The 24,802-nt window shown below is 37.8% G+C and overlaps 1 non-coding gene across 1 annotated transcript; it reads right to left on the bottom strand.

Annotated features, from left to right (window-relative positions):
* Positions 1 to 434: 434 nt before the first annotated feature.
* Positions 435 to 542, bottom strand: LOC148581481 (small nucleolar RNA R71). Its single transcript, XR_015898647.1, has one exon. It is a non-coding gene; the product is annotated as a small nucleolar RNA R71 (small nucleolar RNA).
* Between the last annotated feature and the right edge of the window lie 24,260 nt (positions 543 to 24,802).

Below are 24,802 nucleotides of genomic sequence, written 5' to 3'. Positions count from 1 at the left end.
GAGACAACCTTACAGGAATTTTCGAACAGGAAGAGGAGATGGCAGCCAAAAATAATAATAATGCAAGGAGGATGCTTGGTGACTTTACTGCACCTAATTCCAATTTACATGGAAGAAGCATCTCCATCCCTACCATTGGAGCAAACAACTTTGAGCTGAAACCTCAGTTAGTTTCTCTGATGCAGTAGAACTGCAAGTTTCATGGACTTCTATCTGAAGATCCTTTTCAGTTCTTAACTGAATTCTTGCAGATCTGTGATACTGTTAAGACCAATGGGGTTGATTCTGAGGTCTACAGGCTTATGCTTTTCCCGTTTGCTGTAAGAGACAGAGCTAGAATATGGTTGGACTCTCAACCTAAGGATAGCCTGAACTCTTGGGATAAGCTGGTCAAGGCTTTTTTAGCCAAGTTCTTTCCTCCTCAAAAGCTCAGTAAGCTTAGAGTGGATGTTCAAACCTTCAGACAGAAAGAAGGTGAATCCCTTTATGAAGCTTGGGAGAGATACAAGGAAATGACCAAAAAGTGTCCTTCTGACATGCTTTTTGAATGGACCATCCTGGATATATTCTATGATGGTCTGTCTGAATTAACTAAGATGTCATTGGATACTTCTGCAGGTGGATCCATTCACCTAAAGAAAATGCCTGCAGAAGCTCAAGAACTCATTGACATGATTGCTAATAACCAGTTCATGTACACTTCTGAGAGGAATCCTGTGAGTAATGAGACGCCTCAGAGGAAGGGAGTTCTTGAAATTGATACTCTGAATGCCATATTGGCTTAGAATAAAATATTGACTCAGCAACTCAATATGATTTCTCAGAGTCTGAATGGAATGCAAGCTGCATCCAACAGTACTCAAGAGGCATCTTCTGAAGAAGAAGCTTATGATCCTGAGAACCCTGCAATTGCAGAGGTGAATTACATAGGTGAACCCTATGGAAACACCTATAATCCCTCATGGAGAAATCACCCAAATCTCTCATGGAAGGATCAACAAAAGCCTCAGCAAGGCTTTAATAATGGTGGAAGAAACAGGTTTAGCAATAGCAAGCCTTTTCCATCATCCACTCAGCAACAAACAGAGAACTCTGAACAAAGTACCTCTAATTTAGCAAACTTAGTCTCTGATCTATCTAAGGCCACTCTGAGTTTCATGAATGAAACAAGGTCCTCCATTAGAAATTTGGAGGCACAAGTGGGCCAGCTGAGTAAGAAGATCACTGAAACCCTTCCTAGTGCTCTCCCAAGCAATACAGAAGAAAATCCAAAAGGAGAGTGCAAGGCCATTGATATAACCATCATGGCCGAACCCAAGGAGGAAGAGGAGGACGTGAATCCCAAGGAGGAAGACCTCCTGGGACGTCCAGTGATCAACAAGGAGTTTCCCTTTGAGGAACCAAAAGAATCTGAGGCTCATCTAGAGGCCATAGAGATTCCATTGAACCTCCTTATGCCATTCATGAGCTCTGATGAGTATTCCTCTTCTGAAGAGAATGAGGATGTTACTGAAGAGCAAGTTGCCAAGCTCCTTAGTGCAATCATGAAGCTGAATGCCAATTTATTTGGTAATGAGACTTGGGGAGATGAACCTCCCCTGTTCACCAATGAACTAAATGCATTGGATCAACTGAGATTGCCTCAAAAGAAACAGGATCCTGGAAAGTTCCTAATACCTTGTACCATAGGCACCATGACCTTTGAGAAGGCTCTATGTGACCTTGGGTCAGGAATAAACCTCATGCCACTCTCTGTAATGGAGAAATTGGGAATCTTTGAGGTACAAGCTGCTAGAATCTCATTAGAGATGGCAGACAATTCCAGAAAACAGGCTTATGGACAAGTAGAGGACGTGTTAGTAAAGGTTGAAGGCCTTTACATCCCTGCTGATTTCATAATCCTGGATACTGGGAAGGATGAGGATGAATCCATCATTCTTGGAAGACCCTTCCTAGCCACATCAAGAGCTGTGATTGATGTAGACAGAGGAGAATTGCTCCTTCAACTGAATGAGGACAACCTTGTGTTTAAAACTCAAGAATCTCCTTCTGTAACAATGGAGAGGAAGCATAGAAAGCTTCTCTCAGTACAGAGTCAACTAAAGCCCCCACAGTCAAACTCTAAGTTTGGTGTTGGGAGGCCTCAGCCAAACTCTAAGTTTGGTGTTGAACTCCCATATCCAAACTCTAAGTTTGGTGTTGGGAGTCTATAAAATTGACCTGATCACCTGTGTGGCTCCATGAGAGCCCACTGTCAAGCTATTGACATTAAAGAAGCGCTTGTTGGGAGGCAACCCAATTTTTATTTATCTAATTTTATTTTTATTTTTATTGTTCTTTCATGTTTTATTAAGTTCATGATCATGTGGAGTCACAAAATAAATACAAAAATTAAAAACAGAATCAAAAATAGCAGAAGAAAAATCACACCCTAGAGGAAGAGCTTACTGGCGTTTAAACGCCAGTAAGGAGCATCTGGCTGGCGTTCAACGCCAGAACAGAGCATGGATCTGGCGTTGAACGCCCAAAACAAGCAGCATCCTGGCGTTCAGACGCCAGGAATGCACACTGAGAAAAGCTGGCGCTGAACGCCAGAAACAAGCATAGAACTGGCGTTCAACGCCAGAAACATGCTGCATCTGGGCGTTGAACACCCAAAACAAGCACCAATTCGGCGTTTAAACGCCAGAATTGCATGCAAAGGCATTTTACATGCCTAATTGGTGCAGGGATGTAAATCCTTGACACCTCAGGATCTGTAGACCCCACAGGATCCCTACCTACCTCCACTCATATTCTTCCCTCTTCTCAATGTTCATCCTCTCTTTCAAATAAACACCCTTCCCTAAAACCCTTCACCAATTACCTCAATCTCTCTTCCCTATTACCACCTACCACCACTCACATCCATCCACTCTTCTCCATACACCCCACCTACCTTCAAAAATTCAATATCTCTTTCCCACCCAATCCCACCCATATAGCCGAATACACACATCCCTCCATCTCCTCCATATCTTCTTCTTTTTCTTCTTCTATTCTTTCTTCTTTTTCTCGAGGGTGAGCAACATTCTAAGTTTGGTGTGGAAAAAGCATTGCTTTTTTGTTTTTTCATTACCATTGATGGCACCTAAGACCGGAGAATCCTCTAGAAAAGGGAAAGGGAAGACAAAAGCTTCCACCTCCAAGTCATGGGAGATGGAAAGATTCATCTCCAAAGCCCATCAAGACCATTTCTATGATGTTGTGACCAAGAAGAAGGTGATCCCCGAGGTCTCTTTCAAACTCAAGAAGAATGAGTATCCGGAGATCCGACATGAGATCCAAAGAAGAGGTTGGGAAGTTCTAACAAACCCCATCCAACAAGTCAGAATTCTAATGGTTCAAGAGTTCTATGCTAATGCATGGATCACTAGGAACCATGATCAAAGTAAGAACCCAAACCCAAAGAATTATCTCACCATGGTTCGGGGGAAATACTTAGATTTTAGTCCGGAAAATGTGAGGTTGGCATTCAACTTGCCAATGATAGAAGAGAACGCACGCCCCTACACAAGGAGAGTCAACTTTGATCAAAGGTTGGACCAAGTCCTCATGGACATATGTGTAGAAGGAGCTCAATGGAAGATTGACTCAAAAGGCAAACCGGTTCAACTGAGAAGACTGGACCTTAAGCCTGTAGCTAGAGGATGGTTGGAGTTCATTCAACGCTCAATCATTCCCACTAGCAACCGGTCTGAAGTTACTATAGACCGGGCCATCATGATCCATAGCATCATGATTGGAGAAGAGGTGGAGGTTCATGAGATTATACCTCAAGAACTCTACAAGGTGGCTGACAAGTCCTCCACTATGGCAAGGTTAGCTTTTCCTTACCTCATTTGCCATCTATGCAATTCGGCTGGGATTGACATAGAGGGAGATCTCCTTATTGATGAGGACAAGCCCATCACTAAGAAAATGATGGAGCAAACAAGAGAGCCTATTCATGGATCTCAAGAGATGCATGAAGAAGCTCATCACCAAGAAATCCCTGAGATGCCTCAAGGGATGCACTTTCCTCCACAGAACTTTTGGGAGCAAATCAACACCTCCCTAAGAGAACTGAGTTCCAACATGGGATAACTAAGGGTGGAACATCAAGAGCACTCAATCATCCTCCATGAAATTAGAGAAGATCAAAGAGCTATGAGGGATGAGCAACAAAGACAAGGAAGAGACATAGAAGAGCTCAAGGACATCATTGGTACCTCAAGAAGAAAACGCCACCATCACTAAGGTGGACTCATTCCTTGTTCTCAAATTTTTTGTTTTTTGTTTTCTTATGTTAAATGTTTATCTATGTTTGTGTCTTTATTACATGATCATTAGTGTCTAAGTGTCTATGCCTTAAAGTAGTGAATATGAATCCATCACCACTCTTAAATGAAAAATGTTTTAAAAACAAAAGAACAAGAAGTACATGAGTTTCGAATTCATCCTTGAACTTAGTTTAATTATATTGATGTGGAGACAATACTTTTTGTTTTCTGAATGAATGCTTGAACAGTGCATATGTATTTTGAAGTTGTTGTTTATGAATGTTAAATATGTTGGCTCTTGAAAGAATGATGACAAGGAGACATGTTATTTGATAATCTGAAAAATCATAAAAATGATTCTTGAAGCAAGAAAAAGCAGTGAATACAAAAAGCTTGCAGAAAAAAAAAGAGAAGAAAAATGGCAAAAAAAAATGGAAAGAAAAAGAAAAAGCAAGCAGAAAAAGCCAAAAGCTCTTAAAACCAAGAGGCAAGAGCAAAAAGCCAGTAACCCTTAAAACCAAAAGGCAAGGGTAAATAAAAAAGATCCCAAGGCTTTGAGCATCAGTGGATAGGAGGGCCTAAAGGAATAAAATCCTGGCCTAAGCGGCTAAACCAAGCTGTCCCTAACCATGTGCTTGTGGCGTGAAGGTGTCAAGTGAAAACTTGAGACTGAGCGGTTAAAGTCAAGGTCCAAAGCAAAAAAAGAGTGTGCTTAAGAACCCTGGACACCTCTAATTGGGGACTTTAGCAAAGCTGAGTCACAATCTGAAAAGGTTCACCCAATTATGTGTCTGTGGCATTTATGTATCCGGGGGTAATACTGGAAAACAAAGTGCTTAGGGCCACGACCAAGACTCATAAAGTAGCTGTGTTCAAGAATCAACATACTGAACTAGGAGAATCAATAACACTATCTGAACTCTAAGTTCCTATAGATGCCAATCATTCTGAACCTCAATGGATAAAGTGAGATGCCAAAACTATTCAAGAGGCAAAAAGCTACAAGTCCCGCTCATCTGATTGGGGCTATGTTTCATTGAAATTTTGGAATTTATAGTATATTCTCTTCTTTTTATCTTATTTGATTTTCAGTTGCTTGGGGACAAACAACAATTTAAGTTTGGTGTTGTGATGAGCGGATAATTTATACGCTTTTTGGCATTGTTTTTAGTATATTTTTAGTAGGATCTAGTTACTTTTAGGGATGTTTTTATTAGTTTTTATGTTAAATTCACATTTCTGGACTTTACTATGAGTTTGTGTGTTTTTCTGTGATTTCAGGTATTTTCTGGCTGAAATTGAGGGACTTGAGCAAAAATCAGATTCAGAGGTTGAAGAAGGACTGCTGATGCTGTTGGATTCTGACCTCCCTGCACTCAAAGTGGATTTTCTGGAGCTACAGAACTCCAAATGGCGCGCTCTCAATGGCGTTGGAAAGCAGACATACAGGGCTTTCCAGCAATATATAATAGTCCATACTTTGCCTGAGTTTAGATGACGCAAAAGGGCGTTGAACACCAGTTCTACGCTGCAGTCTGGAGTTAAACGCCAGAAACACGTCACGAACCAGAGTTGAACGCCAAAAATACGTTATAACTTGGCGTTCAACTCCAAAAGAAGCCTCTGCACGTGTAAACTTCAAGCTCAGCCCAAGCACACACCAAGTGGGCCCCGGAAGTGGATTTATGCATTAATTACTTACTTCTGTAAACCCTAGTAACTAGTTTAGTATAAATAGGACTTTTTACTATTGTATTTGGATCTTTTGATAATCTTTAGTTTGATCTTCGGATCATCTTGGGACGTCTAGTTCTTAGATCATGGGGGCTGGCCATTCGGCCATGCCTGAACCTTCATTACTTATGTATTTACAACGGTAGAGTTTCTGCACTCCATAGATTAAGGTGTGGAGCTCTGCTGTTCCTCATGATTTAATGCAAAGACTACTGTTTTATATTCAATTCAACTTATTCCGCTTCTAAGATATCCATTCGCACCCAAGAACATGATGAATGTGATGATTATGTGACGCTCATCATCACTCTCACTTATGAACGCGTGCCTGACAAACACTTCCGTTCTACATGCAAACAAGCTAGAATGAGTATCTCTTAGATATCTAATACAGAGGACCGAGTCCGAGATATTAGAATCTTCGTGGTATAAGTTAGAACCCATGGATGGCCATTCCTGAGATCCGGAAAGTCTAAACCTTGTCTGTGGTGTTTCGAGTAGGATCTGGGAAGGGATGGCTGTGACGAACTTCAAACTCGCGAGTGCTGGGCGTAGTGACAGACGCAAAAGGAGGGTGAATCCTATTCCAGTATGATCGAGAACCTCCAGATGATTAGCCGTGCCGTGACAGAGCATTTGGACCTTTTTCATAGAGAGGATGGGATGTAGCCATTGATAACGGTGATGCCCTATATAAAGCTTGCCATGGAAAGGAGTAGGAATGATTGGATGAAGACAGCAGGAAAGCAGAGGTTCAGAGGAACGAAAGCATCTCTATACTCTTATCTGAAATTCTCACCAATGATTTACATAAGTATTTCTATCTTTATTTTCTGTTTATTTATTATTATTATTCGAAAACTCCATAACCATTTGATATCTGCCTGATTGAGATTTACAAGATGACCATAGCTTGCTTCATACCAACAATCTCCGTTGGATCGACCCTTACTCACGTAAGGTTTTATTACTTGGACGACCCAGTGCACTTGTTGGTTAGTTGTATCGAAGTTGTGACAAATTATGAATTAAGATTAGAGCACCAAGTTTTTGAAGCCATTATCAGGGATCACAATTTCGTGCACTAGCAGTAAAGTCACCAAGCACCTTCCTTGCATTGTTGGCATTGTTGTTGTTTTCGGCTGCCATGGCTTCTTCTTGTTTGAAATTTTCTGTTAGGTCCTCTATAGAGAGTTGTACTTTAGCTTCTTTTAGCTTTCTCTTCAAGGTCCTTTCAGGTTCAGGATCAACTTCAATAAGAATGCCCTTGTCCTTGCTCCTGCTCATATGAAAAGAGAGGAGAAGAAAATATGGAATCCTCTATGTCACAGTATAGAGATTCCTTGAGGTGTCAGAGGAAAATAAAAATAGAAAGATGAGGTAGAGAAGAGAGAATTCGAACTTATCAAGAGGGACAGAGTTCGAATTGCTGATAATGGAGAAGTGTTGGTCCTTTAAATAGAAGGATTTGAGAAGAGGGGAAGAATTTTCGAAATTAAAGTAAAAAGATTTTGAAATAATTAAAAGAAATTTTGAAAATTTGGTAAATGATTTTCGAAAACTAAGATTGGGAAAGAAATTAAGTGATTTTTGGAAAAGATTTTGAAATTAGAAATAAAAAAGATATGATTGAAAATTAATTTTGAAAAAGATGTGATTGAAAATATATGATTGAGAAGATATGATTGAGAATCAAATTAAAAAGAGAAATTTTTAAAATTAAAGTTGATTACTTGACTGACAGGAAATTAAAAGATATGATTCTAGAATTAAAATTTGATCATTTCTTAATAGGCAAGTAACAACTTGAAAATTTTGAATTAAATCACTAATTGTAGCAAGGATTTTTGAAAATAGTAATAAATTAAAAAATTGAAAAGAAATTGATTTTGAAAAGATATGATTTGAAAAAAATTTGATTTTGAAAAATTATGAAAATTTGAAAAAAGATTTGAATTAAAAACAAAATCTTCCCTCTAGTGTCCTCCTGGCGTTAAACGCCAAGAATGGCATCCATTCTGGCGTTTAACGCCCAAAATGTTACCTTTTTGGGCGTTTAACGCCCAGCCAGGTACCCTGGCTGGCGTTTAAACGCCAGTTTTCCTTCTTCACTGGGCGTTTTGAACGCCCAGCTTTTTTTTTTGTGTGTAAATCATTAAGAACAACTTGAAGATCAATGAAGAACATAATGCATGTAATTTTCGAAAATTAGAAGAATGAAGACATGCAATTGACACCAAACTTAAAATTAGATGCTAGACTCAAACAAGAAACATAAAATATTTTTGATTTTAAGATTTTAAAAATTTTTTTGTAATTTTTTTGAAAATTAATTGGAAGAAGAGAAAGTAAGGAATTCAAAATTTTTAATGAGAATTCCAGGAATCATGCAATGTTAGTCTAAAACTCCGGTCTAGGAATTAGACATGGCTTACTAGCCAGCCAAAGCTTTCAGTGAAAGCTTCGGTCCAAAACACTAGACATGGCCAATGGCCAGCCAGCTTTAGCAGATCATTACTTTCAACAGCAAGATTGATAGAAATCATCAAGCTCTTGTGATGATAAGTTGAAACCTCGATCCAAAAGTTTAGACATGGTTTCACAACCAGCCAAATTTTAACAAATCATCATGAAACTCTAGAATTCATTCTTAAAACTCTGAAGAACAAAATAGAAATATTTTTGTATTTTTGAAATTTTTTTTTCGAAAATAAAAAGAAAAAAAGCTTAAACATAAAATAAAATTACCTAATCTAAGCAACAAGATGAACCGTCAGTTGTCCAAACTCGAACAATCCCCGGCAACGGCGCCAAAAACTTGGTGCACGAAATCGTGATCGTTCATTCCTTAGTAACGGCGCTAAAAACTTAATACGCACGTTCATAATCTTAGTTCTTTTTCACAACTTCGCACAACTAACCAGCAAGTGCACTGGGTCGTCCAAGTAATAAACCTTACGTGAGTAAGGGTCGATCCCACGGAGATTGTCGGCTTGAAGCAAGCTATGGTCATCTTGTAAATCTCAGTCAGACGGATTCAAATGGTTATGGATAATTGATAATTAAAAGATGAATAAAACATAAAATAAAGATAGAGATACTTATGTAATTCATTGGTAGGAATTTCAGATAAGCATATGAAGATGCTTTGTTCCTTTTGAACCTCTACTTTCCTATTGCCTTCTTCCAATCATTCATACTCCTTTCCATGGCAAGCTTTATGTTGGGCATCACCGTTGTCAATGGCTACTTCTCGTCCTCTCAGTGAAAATGTTCCAAATGCGCTGTCACCGCACGGCTAATCATCTGTCGGTTCTCGATCATGTTGGAATAGGATCCATTGATCCTTTTGCGTCTGTCACTACGCCCAACACTCGCGAGTTTGAAGCTCGTCACAGTCATTCCTTCCCAGATCCTACTCGGAATACCACAGACAAGGTTTAGACTTTCTGGATCTCAGGAATGGCCGCCAATTGATTCTAGCCTATACCACGAAGACTCTGATCGTAGATCAGAAGGCTAAGAGATACACATTCAAGCTTATTTGCATGTAGAACGGAAGTGTTTGTCAGGCACGCATTCATAAGTGAGAATGATGATGAGCGTCACATAATCATCACATTCATCATGTTCTTGTGTGCGAATGAATATCTTAGAGAATAAATAGGCTTGAATTGAATAGAAAAACAATAGTACTTTGCATTAATTCATGAAGAACAGCAGAGCTCCACACCTTAATCTATGGTGTGTAGAAACTCCACCGTTGAAAATACATAAGTGAAAATAGTCTAAGCATGGCCGAATGGCCAGCCTCAAAGGTCTAAGGACTAAACGTCCAAAGATCATTCTTTAAATACAATAGTAAAAGGTCCTATTTGTAGAAAACTAGTAACCTAGGGTTTACAGAAATGAGTAAATGATGTAGAATCCACTTCTGGGCCCACTTGGTGTGTGCTTGGGCTGAGTATTGAAGCTTTCACATGTAGAGACTTTTCTTGGAGTTAAACGCCAGCTTTTGTGCCAGTTTGGGCGTTTAACTCCAGCTTTTATGCCAGTTCTGGCGTTTTGACGCTAGAATTTCTATGCTGACTTGGAATGCCGGTTTGGGCCATCAAATCTCGGGTAAAGTATGGACTATTATATATTTCTGGAAAGCCCAGGATGTCTAATTTCCAAAGCAATTGAGAGCACACCAATTGGGCTTCTGTAGCTCTAGAAAATCCACTTCGAGTGCAGGGAGGTCAGAATCCAACAACATCTGCAGTCCTTTTTAACTTTTTAAGCCTCTGAATCAGATTTTTGCTCAGGTCCCTCAATTTCAGCCAGAAAATACCTGAAATCACAGAAAAATACACAAACTCATAGTAAAGTCCAGAATTGTGATTTTTATTTAAAAACTAATAAAAACCTAATAAAAACTAACTAAAAATACTAAAAATATACTAAAAATAATGCCAAAAAGCGTATAAATTATCCGCTCATCATGTAACCACACAATTAGGCTCAAACCTCACATGCTTGTGTTCTTAGCTCAAAAATCATGTTCCACAAAGTATATAATTCAAGCAAGTTCTAAATTTTTTTTTCAATTGGGGTGCCCTATAGATAAAATCCTTGGAAAATATCATGATTTTGACTAAGCTTAATATATACATATGCAATGCAACCAAAAATTCTAAAAGACCTAAAAATGAAATGCAAAAGTGTTGGGATTAGAAATTTGTCACCCAAAAATGCCGAGCGGTCGGACGACCTCCCTACACTTAAAAGTTTGCACCGTCCTCGGTGCATCCAAAGATGAACAAGGGGGTACGGGGACTCTCCTAGTTGCTACCTTCTGCTGGTAGGTCAACCAATGCTGCGTGTTCTTCTCTCACTTCCGTTTTTACTTATGATGACTCATCCTGAACATAGAAAATAGGAGATAATAAGACAAGTAAATGCACAAGCAAGGAAGCATGGATTGTTGGAATGAGGTAAATCACTAGAATTGGGTGAGTGAATTAGTGTGACATTAATGAAAAATAAGTGTGTGGGTCCTAACTTGCATGCAGTTTAGAACTCACACTCTAGTATTTAGAAACCATGTCACAATTATACAAAAGAAGACACACATTTCACTCATTCTAGTGTGCTTGAAATACTTCAAAAGACTTGTAGGTTAAGTCAACCACACAAGTAGTGAAGAAGCATGGAAGCATTCAAGCAAAAATCAAGCAATTGTGAAGTTGGATAACGCATGGACATTGATTGATATGTAGGTAGACTTAGTGAACAAAATGGTATATGAAACTCACACAACAATCAATGACACATATTGAAGTTGTTGCAACACCTAAGTGACATAGAGGTGAAACACATGGGTGCTATGGAACTTAGGAAAAAGAAGATAGAAGTGGAAATCAATTACATAGCAAGCATGGCCCACAAAGCTTTACAAAGCTCAAAAATATATCACTAGGTAAGCTTTCGATTCAATTTCTCAACCGCACAATTTCAATGCATGAAATAGGTGATATGAGTATGGGTAAATCATAAACAAGTATCACCTAAAAAAATGCAATGATAATATACAATTGCCTAACAATGGATGATGAATGCATGGTGGCCAAAACATGTAATTCAAAAGAGTTAAGAAGCTTATAGGCAATGTAACATTCACTTGGTGCTCACAGATGTTAAACACGAAGACTCAAAACTAAGTGACAAAATATAACCTCAACAATTAAATCCAACAATAAAAATTAAAAATAATGATGTTAAAATAACATCTCGTCAATAATCAGCAGCAAGAAACAGTAAACAATATTAATAATCTAACACTTATAAAGAAAAATAGAAAACAAAATAAAAATGTACTGGTGCACGAAAATTACTTCACACTATGTAATTCCGCACAACTAACCAGCAAGTGCACTGGGTCGTCCAAGTAATACCTTACGTGAGTAAGGGTCGATCCCACGGAGATTGTTGGCTTGAAGCAAGCTATGGTTATTTTGTTATTCTTAGTCAGGATATCAATTATAATTATCAGTTTGAATAACAAAAAAATAAAGGAGTATGAAATAAATACTTATGATGCAGTAATGGAGAATATGTTGGGGTTTTGGAGATGCTTTGTCTTCTGAATTTCAGCCTTTCTCTTGTATTCCTCTTCCCTTATGCATGCAAAAGTGCAAAGTTCCTTCCATGGCAAGCTGTGTGTTGGTGGATCACCGTTGTCAATGGCTACCATCCGTCCTCTCAGTTAAAAGGGTCCACGTGTGCTGTCACTACACGGCTAATCATCTGTCGGTTCCCACTCATGCTGAAATAGGATCTATTGATCCTTTTGCGTCTGTCACTACGCCCAACACTCGCGAGTTTGAAGCTCATCACAGCCATCCAATCCCAGAATCCTACTCGGAATACAACAGACAAGGTTTAGACTTTCCGGATTTTCATGAATGCCGCCATCAATCTAGCTTATACCACAAAGATTCTGATTAAGGAGTCTAAGAGATACTCATTCAATCTGTTGTAGAATGGAGGTGGTTGTCAGACACACGTTCATGGATTGAGGAAGGTGATGAGTGTCACGGATCATCACCTTCTCTATAATTAAGCACGAATGAATATCTTAGATAGGAACACGCATGTTTGAATGGAAAATAGAAATACTTGCATTAATTCATCGAGACGCTGCAGAGCTCCTCACCCCCAACAATGGGGTTTAGAGACTCATGCTACCAAAAGGTACAAATTTCAGATCTAAAAATGTCATGAGATACAAAATAAATCTCTAAAAGTTGTTTAAATACTAAACTAGTAACCTAGGTTTACAGAAAATGAGTAAACTATGATAGATTGTGCAGAAATCCATTTCTGGGGCCCACTTGGTGTGTGCTGGGGCTGAGACTTAAGCTTCTCACGTGCCTGGGCTGTTTTGGGCATTCAATGTCAGGTTGTAACCTGTTTCTGGCCGTTGAACTCCAACATGTAACCTGTTTCTGGCGCTGGACGCCAGACTGCAACATGGAACTGGCGTTAAACGCCAGTTTACGTCATCTATCCTTGAGCAAAGTATGGACTATTATATATTGCTGGAAAGACCTGGATGTCTACTTTCCAACTCAATTGGAAGCGCGCCAATTGGACTCCTGTAGCTCCAGAAAATCCATTCCGAGTATTGAGAGGTCAGAATCCAACAGCATCAGCAGTCCTTTTTCAGCCTGAATAAGATTTTTGCTCAGCTCCCTCAATTTCAGCCAGAAAATACCTGAAATTACAGAAAAACACACAAACTCATAGTAAAGTCTAGAAATATGAATTTTGCCTAAAAACTAATGAAAATATACTAAAAACTAACCAAATCATACTAAAAACTATATGAAATTAACCCCAAAAGCGTATAAAATATCCGCTCATCATGTACTAATCAAACAATTAACTAACTAACTAAAATAAGTGGTTATGGATGGTGTTTGGTAGTGTTGGGTGATGATTGAGAGGTGGAAAGAGAAGAGAAGAAGGAAAGAAATGGAAAGGAGAGAAGAAAAAGAGGTGGGTGAAACAGGGCAATCCACGCGTGCGCGTCATGTGTGCATAAGCGTGGATTGATGAAATGGAAGCGACACGTACACACGACTGACGCGTACGCATGCTTGGCAAAGCAGAGAGTCGACACGTACGCGTAAGGTACGCGTGCGCGTGCCTTGAGCACAAAGTTGGCACACTTCAGGCACAACTCTCTGGTGAATGTATGGGAAGTGGAAAAATTCAATCCACGCGTACGCGTACATGACGCGTGCGTGTGGATGGTCGAAATGGCTTGATTATCGCGTACGCGTAAAGCACGCATGCGCATGGATGGTGCTCTATTTTTCACAATTTTTTCTATGTTTTTGCACCAAACCAAGCATTCCAAACCTCCAAACAACTACCAAAACATCACAAAACCTTATTTAACACACTAAACTACCAAACAAACTTAACAAATCAATCAAAACATGAAATTAAACCTATTTTATCAATATGTACAAAAGAGAAAAATGAAAGGATATTACCATGGTGGGGTGTCTCCCACCTAGCACTTTTGTTTATTGTCATTAAGTTGGACTTATGAGGAGCTCCTCATCAAGGTGGCTTGTGCTTGAATCCATCCTTGAACATCCACCAATGCTTGGACTTCCATTGTGCTTCATCATTCAAGGTTAATAACTCCAAGCTTTGATGGAGTTCTTCACAAACCATAGGCTCCCAAATTTGATCTTCCTTGTGCGATCTGGGATCTCACACTTTGTTTTCACACCCGTCCTTGAGTTGATCATGGTGATTTCCTCCGGGTGGCAAGAGAGATGAATTCTCATGGAAGCGCCAAACTATCCTCCTAGACCAATTCAATTGAGCACTACACCAATCCATGCTTCTCAATTTTGAGCTTCCAACCATAATGAGCTTAGACTTACAACGCCAACCACTAAACATCCTCCTTTTACACTTAATTCCACAAAGCGTCCTAAGTTGGCCATCCGTCTCAAGCAAACCATATTCAAGTGGGATAATAAAACTAAGAGTTAGAAGTTTTACCTACTCAAATGAAGGATTAGATGACAGCCTAGGTGGAGGAGTTCCCAACGGTCTTGACAAAATACGCTCCACTCCCGTCCATCCTTTTTGGAAGGCTTCCACCACTTGGCAAGATACTTCATGCTCTACCTCTTGCCAAGCTTCCTCAAGTTCACATTCTTCTTCACCAATGTCCTCTAGCTCTTCCCCATCACTCAAATCATACATAGGAGGTTGAGTGAAATCTACCTCATCATCAATTCTGAGCATAGTGGGGAAGGATTCTTCAAGCTGAAAAAGATCATATGTTGGTATGGAATCATCATAAATAGGAGGGCCTATTACTTGGGACACTTCTTCCAATTCTTCAATCACATTGTGCCTTGGAGGTTGTGCACTCTCCTCCTCAACATCAACTTCGAACTCTATGGAAGAAGGCTCTTCAATTTGTGCTTCCTCTATGTACTCAACATATCCTAAGGCTCCAACCACTACTTCCTCTTATTCAGTAATCTCTACCTCCTCCTCTTGGTGCATTTCTTGCTTTAACTCCTCTTCTTCACCTTGGAGCTTCAAGTTCACTCCCTCACTAAACTCCTTGGTTGCTTCTCCATATTCAACAATGGGAGTGCCTTGATCGCATAGGCTTAGGCAGGATGAGACTATGTTGCCAACGGCTTCTACCATGATAGCCATTTTCACTCTTAACTCCTCAAACTTCTTTTCATCCTCCTCGTGTCGCCTTAAGATATGATATTCAAGATCTCTCAATTCTAGCATGTGGGCTTCATCGGGAGGTGATGGTGGAAGAGAGAGTTCATTGTTTGAGGGAAGGTTATTGTAATTGGAAGGTGGTTCATATTGGTGAAATTCTTGAGGTGGTGTGTGTGGACTTTGTGGTTCTTGAGAGTATTGGTATTGGAATAGTGGTGGCTCTAGGTATGGTTGATATGGTAGTTGGTATGATGGATACGGGTTGGGATCATATGGAGGTGGATGGTGGTAGAAGGCTTGTGAGTGTGGTGGAGGGTTATGTTGAGGAGGGCGTTCATATGCATGTGGTGGTTGTGGTTGACAATCACAATAAGGGTCATCACACACATTAGATTGGTATGCATTAGGATAAGAAGTATACCCATGAGAATCCGAAGAGTAGTCACGTTGGGGTGGCGCTTGGACGGCTTGGGTGGCAATAAATGCCCTTTGGTCGTCGCGCATCTCCGTGAAGATAGTAGTCATGTCCCCAATCACTCTTGCCAAACTTTGATCTCCAAATCCTTGATGCGTGTTGTCATTTAAGCTTCCATCTCCTACAACATAGTTTGAACCAAACTCATAGCCAAAGTGATGAGAATTCGTGGTGACAAGAGAAAACAAAAATAAACTCTAACAAGAAACAAAGAAAACCCAATCCTAAAACTAGCAAAGACTAACTAACAAACCCAAAAATCAAGCTATTCACAATATATACAATAGCCAACAATATAACACCATTGCAACTCCCCAGCAACGGCGCCATTTTGATAGACGAGAATTTTTCGTATCGGTCTAGACTTTCTTCCTAAAGAAAGGAATTACTTCGTTGTAAGCATAGCTCCAAACCAACAAACAATTCTCACATAAAAAATTTTGGTTGTCACATGTACAAACCCCAAATAAGAATTAACCGGAGTATTCGGACTCCAGGTCGTCTCACGAGGAATTACAATGAAGTGTATGCTTATTGGCTATGAAGGAACAAGGCGGTTTGATTTATAAGGGGCAGAAAATAAATGGCAAGAAAAGTAAATCAAGCAATCAATTAAAGAAAGCAAAATAAAGAAAAGCAATTAATAAAGAGAGACATTCATGGCAAGAATTGAGATCATAGGCCTTCCATCCTAGTCACTAATAACAATAATTAACAAGAATTTATCTTATTACGTCATCCCCAATGATGGAAGAAGATATAGGTTATCTTCCATGAGAGAAAGTCTAACAAGACTAGCTAATCTCAATCCAAATGTCCTAATCAACTCACTAATTGGATTAGCAAGAGATTAGAGTCAATGAAAATCATACTAGCTAACAACTCTAGATCACCAACATAAGTTGGGTTTTCATGACTCAAGATTGCCTAATTACTCTTTCCAAGCCAAGAATGTTCAAAATCTACTCTAACATCCAACCAAGCATTTTGTCAAACACTTGGAAGGCATAAAAGGAAAGCATAATAAATGACAAGAAATAGTAAAATCTACCAACTACAAATTACAAGAAGACAAGATCACCAACTCAAATTCACAATAAAAGACATCAAACATCAATTACATTAATAGAAAATCCAAATCCAACAAGTGTTCATCAATCCTAAACAAAGAGGCATGAAAAGGAAATTAACAAGAGGGAACAAGAAGATTACATCACTAGAGCATGAAAATGTAGAAGAAACAAGATGAAAGCAAGGAATTAAACATGGATCTATGATGCAATTAATCCTAAGAACCCTAATTCTAGAGAGAAGAGGGAGCTTCTCTCTCTAGAAACTAAGCTACATGATGCAAAAAACTTCAAACAATTGCTTCCCCTTTGCTTGGACTTCAATTCTGCATGAAATACACATAGAAACAAGTTGAATTTGGGCCTGGGCAGCTTAGAAATCACCCCCAGCGTTTTGCCTTTAAGTGGGTCACGTGCTAGTATCGGCACGTACGTGCCATGTGCGCGTGCGCGTCGATTGGCTGTTTCTTCACCCGCGCGGACGCATCTTGTACGCGTGCGCGTCTCTATGCAAAACCACTTTTGCGCGCGCGCGCCTTGTACACGTGCGCGCCCATTGATGCATTCCCAATCTTTGTTTCTTCATGCATTCTCCACTTTGTATGCTTTTCTCCTCATTTCTTCCATCCAATACTTGCCTTATGAACCTAAAATCACTCAACAAACATATCAAGGCATCGAATGGAATTAAAGTGAATTAAAATCATCAATTTAAGGGCCTAAAAAGCATGTTTTTACACTTAAGCACAATTCAAGGGAGAATTACAAAATCATGCTATTTCATTGAATAAATGTGGAAAAAGGTGATAAAATTCCCTAAAATAAGCACAAGATAAACCACGAAACCGGGGTTTATCAATTTTACTGTACAAAAATGGCATACTAAGCAAAATCTGTGCTATCAGATATTCTATCTTCTATCTATAAATTCTATGCTGGAAAGAAAAGTTTCCTACTTAGACAATTTATTTCATTGCAACCTTGCAGAACAACTAATATGATGGCTTCATCTATCATTAAGAAGCATTCTTAGCACACTCTTCATATTTGGTCTTACTTTTGGAGATGTACTAACACAAACAAGAGCAATCTGCAGAATTGCTAGCATCTGGTTTCTCACAGCTTAAGATGTTTTGCTAACTTTGGAATCAAGAATGTAGTCTTTATCCATCAAATTATGCAAAACCCACTTCATCAATTTGGTTTCTTCTGTCACTTCTTCTTGATTCTTTATTACACCATCAACAGAGAAAGGAGAGTGATGACAAAGAATGGTGACTGACCAAAGCTAAAAAGTAGTCACACCATCACCCAAAATTTGTTCTTTGACTTTCTTTGCTTGGTAATAACCAACAATGTTATCTTCTTCTCCTTCTAATTCAAAAATTCTGATCATTCCTCTTGTTCCATTAGAACTCTGTTAGAACAACTGAATCACAAGCCAAGAAAGGGATGGCCAGAGCTTGGAGGGAAACTAACCAAGAAAGGAAGAGAGAGCTTGAACCGAGTGTGGCCAAGAGTGAACTCCAACGAGGTAGGGATTAGGCTAGTTTAATTGCATGTTTGTGATTATGTGATTGATGATAAAATGAATGGTTGCTTGATATATTTGCCGCCGATTAAGTATAATGATTAGGACTATAGTGCTATTATGATGAATTGTTGCACTACATTGCTCTTGGATGATTATATGATGAACGAATGATGAAATGAACAACAGCTGAGCTCTTGGGACTATAAGACAAAGATGAAAATTCTAAGAGAGTCTAAGAATAGAATCATGATTAGAAGAGGATTGGAAGCTTAGGTAATCGAATTGGTCAGTTAAAACCTAAGCCAATAGCTGCAGAATCTGTTACCAAATTAGGCAGCAACTTACTCGAATTTCTGGGAAATATCTAGCCATCCAAAATTAAGAAAATAAATATTTTAGTAATCCTTGATGAGTACATAACATTTCCTAAAAATTTCATAATTTTTTATGAGTAGGTTAGAAGATAAAAATTGTTGAAAGTAAATCGTTTCTGTTGAAAAACCTGTTTTAAAGCTATTGCAGCAGCAACTTCCAACCTATGTAACTTTTAAAGTTTGATGAGATTTAAGATACAACTAAAAAGAGAGTTGAGATATTGACAAATATCAAGAATAGTGTGACCAAATTTTAGGACAAAATCATTTTTATATAATTAATTATCCAATTTACAAAATGACATGTTCACTGTTTTATTAACATGCAATCCTGTAACTCGTTTAGTTATACCAGCCACTTGTGTGAGCTACCGGTTGATCCAGAACTCGATTTGATGTGAAACTACTTGAGAGTAAAACTTTAGGGTGTCTAATTTTATTTTCTAAAAAGCTCATAATTTTTGGAGTTATACATTGGGAGTTATAAATTTTAAAAAATTACTGCTCACTGTTGGCTAAACAGTATCTCTAGATTTAGAGCAGTGACTTCCTAGATGTATAACTTCTAATCCAGAAGGCACTACAACAAACAAGGATTTTCGCAACGGTCAAAAACCGTTCCCATAGATCGAAAAACTGTTCCTAAAACCTTAGACAATGCTTTGGCAACGGTTTTTGACCTGTGGTATATGCGGCCGTTACCAATACTCATAGGCAACGGTTTTTTACCTAAGGCAGTGGCAACAAAAAAACCGTTGCCATAGTTACCGGCATAGACAACGGTTTTGACAACAATTTTTAAAGAACGGTTTAGAACCGTTACTGGATAGGCAACGGTTTAGAACCATTCTCTTTCATGACGTAACGGTTTAAAACCATAACTGGATAGGCAACGGTTTTAAACTGTTGTAGTTTTATTATTCACAAAGCCAACGGTTTTAAAGCGTTGCCATTAGTGTTATTTTTTGGCAACGGTTTTAATACTATTGCTATTTTGTAATTGTCTTTGACAACGGTTTTAACACCATTGCCTTTTGTGACTTTTGACAACGGTTTTTTGTAATATATAATTCTTTATTTACAATAATTTTCTCATGAATAAAATTAGTTCCAACATTTTTTTAATTTAGTCTCAATAAATAAACTAAACTATTTGAATCAAATTACTAAAGAAATCTAAATTGAACATTTACCATCAAATTTGACTTATAAAAATTGTTGTAAGATCCACAATCACATTATATCATCATTGCAAAATAACATAATACTAGTCTAGGTCATAACTACTTTTACTTATATCTGACATCATTTTTCAAAATACCATAATACTATAGCCTAAGGGTGACAATTTCTTCATTTTTCTTCAACAAATTTGGCGTGGTAACTCTTCCGTGACATCGCACTCGTCCTGCCTTCTCTTTCCCAAATATGGATTGGAAAGCTCTAATTGCTGATTCTTTAGACCTTTATTCTCAGCTTGCACTTGTGCCTATATTAATTTTAAGAAAAATAAGAATAATTAAAAAAATACACAATTGGACTAAAAACATATATCATTTGACAATATCAAAGCAAAAAGTAGAAATTAAGAATAATATCAAGAGTCTTTAACTCAACTACAAGCGTAAAAGTAACAACTGATGGACAAATTAGCAAGACACAAGAAATCCATAACCTATTTTAACCAAATTAACTCCTAATACTTATAATAAAATCCAAATTGTCTTATCCAAAAGGATTGTTTATTAGAGAGCAAGATTGACCAAAACCAATTGTTGTACCTTTTGAAGCATTTCAAGTTAAAGAGAAACTACAAAAATGCTTCTCAAACTTTTGTGGGGAGCTCTAGACCAGGTTCAAATTCACTTAGAGGTGAGAAGTACTGATCCACCATGTCTTGAGACACCTTTTCCAATGTTGGAGAATCCCACTGCATATATATAGATATCAATTATTATATTATAGTGTTTAAAGATAAATATGAAGAAAACCATTGATGAGATTCTTCGAAATGAATTATCTGTGTCAAAACCAATGATATGCATAACACTGTTGCTTTTAACATATGATATTATCAGAAACTTTGATAAGATCTTCAACTTGGTACCTTTGGTGCAAAGTCCATGTCCACCACACGAGCCCTTATCCCCTAAAAACAATTCAAAGCAATTCACGTTAAATTAGATACAAGTAATTTGTTTCATTTGCTAGATTGAGTGACCCTAATTCAGCATAATCACATAAAATCAGAATTTTCAACAATTCCATCAAAATCAGAAAACCAATATCAGTCACAGCCTCAAACCAAAATTAATCTTGTCAATTAATCACCCACAACAACAAAACCAGTCACATCCACAGCCATAACCTAAACTCAATAAACTAATTGAAACACTAAAACATCATCTCAATATCAAACTAATCTAAATTTTACAACCTCAAACCAAGCTTATTTATACAAATTAATCACACAAGACATGTATAAATTATTTGCAGTTACTCACTAAACTTCAATGACATTCATAAATTAAAACGGTTAATTTTAAAATAAATCTCCTACCTTCGAGTGTCGAAATTAGAAGAAATCCGAGACGGGTTGTGGCGGCAGTGGCTGAGCCAGGGTAAACAGCAGCAGAAACAGGGGCCGAGAAAGGACAGTGGCTCCAATAGTGGCATTTTCCGGCGTCAATGGCGGTGTTCCCCAGCGACCAGCGGTGTGGCGGCAAAACCTCCCTCTCCTCCGGGAGTTTCTCCTCCCTCTTCACGTTCTGTTCATCCCATCAACGTAGCAACTTCTAATCAATGGCGATGAGAAAGCCTCGTTCTCCTCCTTCTCCGTCAGAGCATCCTTTGCGGGTCATTCCCCCCCCTTCTCTCTCTCTCTCTCTCTCTCTCTCTCTCTCTCTCTCTCTCAGACACGTCTTCTTCAGCAGCGGCGAAACCAATCGGCTGCGACAACCCCAAGTAGAAACGGTGACGGCTTCGAAGCTTCCTTTTCCCTCTTCTGTTCGCACATCCTTCCTCCTCCTCTGCTACAGCATCGACGGCGACTGCGACGGCTAGGGTTCGACAGTAACGGTGGTGGCATCTTCGACGACGATCTCAACAGTGACCAGGCGCGACAGAGTTGGCGTCATCCTCTCCTCCATCGCGTTTCCCGCAACGGCAGCTCTCTGCCTCGCACGGTTCAGATTAACGATGACATGACGGCAGCGACGCGTGTGTTAGGCTCCACGGTGGTGAGGCGCGACACCAGCGCGCTCTTCTCCCTCTCCTTCCCTTCTTCTTCCTCGCGGTCTTTAGCTTTCTCTCTTCTATCTGCGTTTCTTGTTTCTCATAAGGGGTGGGGTTCTAGGATTTGGGTTTCTTAAATTGAAAATTTAGAATTAGGGTTAAGTTTTTATAAAAGAATATAAATAAAATAGATATTTTGATAAAATTGGTGAATAGAATAATAATTTTAAAATTAAATGTATTCTATTTAAATTTATTTTAATTTTATTTTTTTAAAAATAATATTTGTTATATATTTATAAAAAAATATATATAATATTTATTATAAATTTATTTTAATTTTGTTTTTTCTAAAAATAATATTTGTTATATATTTATAACAATAGTTTTGAGTATTCTATAAATTTAGTATTTATAGAAAAAATTGTTTAAATTTGTATGATTATTTATAATTATTTTTATATGTATCTTTTAATTTGTATAATTATTTAAATAATATTAAAAAATTATTATTTGATAAAAAATTGTTGTAATAGTTATAAAACCATTCTTTAAAATAGTCAAAGAGAACAGTTTTATTTTATTGGTATAACGTAATGAAAAATTAAATTTCAACAGCAACACTGTAAAAACCGTTGTCTAAGACCCTCTAGTAGAACGGTTTTAAAGTGTAGTATTTTGGCAACAGTTTTTATGCGTTTCTTTTGTACAATTATTTAAACAACAATAAAAAACCGTTGCTTAAAAACAAATCATGGTAACAGTTATAAAACCGTTCTTTAAAATAGTCAAAGAGAACGGTTTTACTTTGTTGCTATAAAATAATGAAAAATTGAATTCAACAGTAACACTATAAAAAATCGTTGTCTAAAACTATCTAAGAAAACGGTTTTAAGGCGTTACAAAATTTGGCGTTGCTAATGCCTATATTTTTTGTAGTGAGGGCTGTTGAGGTAAGATTAAAACCAAATAAAAGCGAATGATTTCTAGTTCATTTAGTTCAAATTTTAGAGCTATAGCAATTATAGAAAATTAGTTATGCACTTTGGAAGTTAACCGGTTTACTGATTAACCAAACAAAAACCTCTCAAAGACAGAATATGCATAACTTTTGTTTTTGAAATGAGAATGCTCTAAACTTAAACCATATTACACTTAGGAGAGTCTACTATAAATGGATTTTTTATGTTTTTTCAAAGTATACTACTACTTGCTGTTTTCTTTAAGAAGTTACCAAACAGGGCAGGTGATAAATCCCAATTTTGTGGTTTATCTTGTGCTTAATTTAGGGGATTTTATAAAATTTTCTCATATTTATTCAATGAAATAGCATGGTTTTTCAATTCTCCCTAAATTTGTGCTTAAGAGTGAAAACATGCTTTTTAGGCCTTAAAATAGCTAAATTTAATTCACCTTAATTCCATTCGATGCCTTGATATGTTTGTTGAGTAATTTCAGATTCATAAGGCAAGTATTGGATGGAAGAAGTGAAGAGAAAAGCATGCAAAGTGGATAATTCATGGAAAAACAAGGATTTGGAGCATTTAGAGCGACGTGCACGCATGACCGACGCGCATGCGTGAAGAGGAGGTTGTCCAGGCGACGCGTACGGGTGACAAGGAAAACGCCAGACGACGCGTACGCGTGACCCATGCGTATGCGTCACAGCCAGCACGTGACCTCATTAAAGTGAATTCGCTGGGGGCAATTTCTGAGCTGTACAGGCCCAAATCCAACTCATTTCTGATACTATTTCATGCAGAATTCAAGATGGGTCAAAGGGGGAGCAATTAGATTAGCAAGGATGATGCTTTAGTTAGTTTTCTAGAGAGAGAAGCTCCCTCTTCTCTCTAGAATTAGGGTTCTTAGGTTTATTTTCCTCTTAGATCTAGGTTTTAATTATTGTTTTCCTTTCAATTTCTTGTTATTACATCTTTGCTCTCTTAGTTCTCCTTGTTAATTTTCCCTTTTATGTCATTTTTGTGTTGATGAACTCTTATTAATTTCCCTTTTCTTTAATGCAATTTTATGTTTTATGTTTCTTTCTTACTTAATTGAGCTGTTATTATTTTTCTTGCATTGGATAGTTGTAGATTTATTATTCTTGCAATTTAACATGCTTTCGTTTTATGCCTTCCAAGTGTTTGACAAAATGCTTGGTTGGATGTTAGAGTAGCTTTTTGAGCATTCTTGGCTTGGAAGGAGAAATTAGGCAATCTTGAGTCATCAATACCCAATTTAGATTGGTGATCTATAGTTGTTATTTAATATTATTTCCATTGACTCTAACCTCTTGCTAATCCAATTAGTGAGTTGATTAGGACTTTTGGATTGAGATTAACTAGTCTTATTTGACTTTCTCTCAATATGAAGATGAAATTATTCCTTCTTCCTATGTTGGAGATGACGAAATAGGATTAACTCTTGTTAAGTGTTGTATTATGATTGATAACTAGGATAGATAGCCTATATTCTCAATCCTTGCCATGAATGTCTCTCTTTATTACTTGCTTTCTTTGGTTGTTTGCTTTACATTTCTTGCCATTTAATTTCTTGTCCCCTTATTTGCAAACCACCCCTTGGATACCATAACCAATAGTACGCACACCTCACTGTAATTTCTTTAAGAGACAATCCGAGACTAATACTCTCGGTTATTTTTATTGGGTTGGACTTGTGGCAACCAAAAATTAAACTTTGATTTGAGGATCTAATTTCGGTTTGGGCTATGCTCACAACGAAATTATTTTGCTAAATTCCGAACCGGTGTAAATCTTCATTTCAGCAAGCGAACTTTGAATATTTATAATAAATAATCC

Source organism: Arachis ipaensis, chromosome B10, assembly GCF_059453495.1.
Source record: "Arachis ipaensis isolate K30076 ecotype BB chromosome B10, ASM5945349v1, whole genome shotgun sequence".
In the NCBI taxonomy this organism is placed as follows: Eukaryota; Viridiplantae; Streptophyta; class Magnoliopsida; order Fabales; family Fabaceae; genus Arachis; species Arachis ipaensis.
The sequence above is the reverse complement of the archived record's forward strand: the minus strand, read 5'-3'. Positions and strand labels throughout refer to the sequence as shown.